Source organism: Pseudochaenichthys georgianus, chromosome 20 (assembly GCF_902827115.2).
Source record: "Pseudochaenichthys georgianus chromosome 20, fPseGeo1.2, whole genome shotgun sequence".
NCBI classification, from domain to species: Eukaryota; Metazoa; Chordata; class Actinopteri; order Perciformes; family Channichthyidae; genus Pseudochaenichthys; species Pseudochaenichthys georgianus.
In genome coordinates this window covers 22,243,341-22,246,422 of record NC_047522.1, presented here as the reverse complement: position 1 = coordinate 22,246,422, position 3,082 = coordinate 22,243,341, and positions in this window count along the sequence as shown.

The following is a 3,082-nucleotide window of genomic DNA, read 5'->3' as shown; positions in this document are numbered from 1 at the left end:
ACTCATATTACTCACCGAAACCTTGTAAAGCCGGTCCCGCTGCTCTTACAGAACCGACTAACTCCCCTTTCGTGTATGTACAGCTCTCAACGTGTCCAGACTTGTAGTCACCTCGTTTTATACTTTTATTCTCATTCTGAAAGAAACAGGTGAAATTTGCTAACGTGACGGCCGTCTTTGTGATGGTGACGCGTATTGTGCGAGACGAGAGACCTGTAGTTCACTCAGCGGTTTCACAAAAAAAATGTGTAACTTCACAGTTTTACGACACATTTTAATTTTTTTGACTTTCAAAATATTCTTTTAAATTGACAAACATCATATGTGTCATTCGTGGCACAATTCAAACGGGATCAAAAGATAACCTTTCTCTCTCCATTGACTTCAATGTATAATTGTACCCTTCCGGGGTCCCATGGAGGCTCCCGGAAAGGGAGGGACTTCGCCTCTCTATAGAGTCTGGCTGCAGGCGGATCCTATAGGGGCGTTTCCTATAGTGACCGACGGGAGCCGGCTCTCGCCCGCGAACGAGCCGTTTTTTGTTTTGTTTTTGCGGAGGGATCTAGATCGGCATGAAGGCAATGGGCAATGTGGACATTATCCCGCTTATTACACATGGCCACATTCTCAACAAAGTAACGACATGACTCCCAATAATAATTGAAATGCTTTTATGGATTTAGAAAAAGATTTTATTGATTTAAAAAATAGTTTTATGTATTGATTTAAATTGACATGCATCCGCTAAGAAAAGTAGTCCGTTGTTACTGTTTGAACTACCGTAACAACGGCAGGAACTGCTTCCATAGTGTTTTTGAGGAGCTTTTTGATTACAGATTTGAAAACATCGTTGCTTGCTTTAAAAGTAGCACAATTCATTATGTCAAACCTTGAAAGATATCCCTGCCCTAATGCCAAAAGTAACTGGCAACTGTATATTTGTCGCCGTAGCTATGATGTCTATGTCTGGACCGCTGCGTAAAAAGGAGGGTTTCTGACCCATTACTTCTCTTCTTACTTCTATAAGAATAAAACACGGAGGACGGAGATCTCTTTTGTCCCCCTCTTCTCCCCGCTGCAGCCTAGCAGCTGATCTCAAAGCACGCTCCCCTCTCCTGCAGGGAGAAAAACTATATTTATATACTTATATAGGTTGATACAGTAGCCCCTTTTTTAAATAGTTTTTATAGGTGTTGCTATCTGTTTTGTGCAGCGTGGTTCTACAAGCAAGTCAATGCATTCATTGGGTGGTATCAGATTGTTACACGGGTCTGTAAATGCAATGAAAACAATTGGCCACAGCAAATAATTTATATTAAACATGTAATTTTTACTTTTGAATACTTTAGTACAAAGGATGTCTTGAATAATTTAAGTGATATATGTGTACACATATAAATAATTAGTCAAAACAGCGCTACATTTGATTTAATTAAAAGGTATAATATGTGGTAAACTGAAGAGCCCTTTGGGAGCCGAAAGAGCCGGCTCTTCTTGGTGAGCCAAATGATCCGGCTCAGCAAGAAGAGCCAGAATTCCCATCACTAGAACAATAGAGGCTTCTCAATACTCAAATTTCCCCTCCTCGACTCCTCGACTCCTCGGTCCTCCGGTAGTGACCCGGAAATGAATTTCAGCGCGCCATTTTGAAGGACGTCTCATTTCTCTAAATGCACACCGAGGACCGAGGATCGCGCGTCGAGGAGGCTCTCCTGGAGGAGCTATAACCGAGGATACACTGATGGTCCTCCACGGCTCCTCCGCGGATGCATTTCCGGGAACTGTGGAGGCGTGACGCACGGCCGGACTTATCTCAGCCAATGACAGCTCTGCATGCATCCCCTGGATATTATTTGAGAACCTGCTCTCATTGCAACGCGATGTTTACAGAGAGAACAGCTGTGAGGTCCGTCAGAAAGCAGAGCAGAGTGTATAATATTATCACTCAGTATAACAGGCCTACTCTCTTTATTTGCTTTAGTTAGTAGATATCTACAAACAAAGAGTCCAATATGGGTCTAAGACCATGTAAGTGCTTCACATAATAAAATACACAACGGCTGTAGCCTGATTATGCTTTAGGAGCTGTAGGTGTGTGTGATACAGTGTGTAGGTGTGTGTTGTACAGTGTGTGTGTGTGTGTGTGTGGTGTGTGTGTGTGTGTGTGTGTGTGTGTGTGTGTGTGTGTGTGTGTGTGTGTGTGTGTGCGTTGCGTGCGTGCGTGCGTGCGTGCGTGTGTGTGCGTGCGTGTGCGTGCGTGCGTGGTGTGTGTGTGTGTGTGTGTGTGCTGTGTGTGGTGGTGTGTGTGTGTGTGCGTGTGTGTGTGTGTGTGTGTGGTGTGTGTGTGTGTGTGTGTGTGGTACCGTGTGTAGGTGTGTGTGTGGTGTAGGTGGTGTGTTGTACATGCGTAGATGCGGCGGACAGACGGGTCTCAGTTGGTTTGGTGTCCTCTGCTTACTTTTAATACTTGCAAATACAACTTTTGGCCCGTCATTTCAATTCCCCATTTCAGCGACCAGAGAGAGGGGGGGGGGGGTATATCCAGTCTCTGATTGTGTTACGTTATTATGAGAGTGCTCTCATACTTTAAATTGCATATATTTATATAAATATATTTGTGTGTGTGTGTCCACATCTGTAGCCTGTTATTGTCTCATTATACCGCACTCTCAATGAATTCAAGGTAAATATGTGGGGGAACAATGTTCAGCTGATCCAGCAGAGATTATAAAATATGACAAAACACTCGACAGCTGATGCAGCTGTTGCCACGTAATAATGAACGGACGTCTCTTTAAAATGACCGCTCAGAGGAGAGGAGTTCTCATTTCTTTAAACGTCTGCTGCTTCCCTTCCTCTCTCCTCGGTTCCCCTCCTCGGTCCTCCGCTCGCATCTCCTGTGGGCGGGACTAAGTCTCGAGGAGGGGAGTCGAGGAGGGGAAATTTAAGAATTGAGAAGCCTCTAATGACTTCTTCTGCGAGGATTTATAAAAGCAGCTGGAATCCCTTAAATTGCTATTGGATAAAAAAAGTTAGGAAACGCCCCTATAGGAAACGCTTCCTTGCTGCGGTCTGCAGCCAG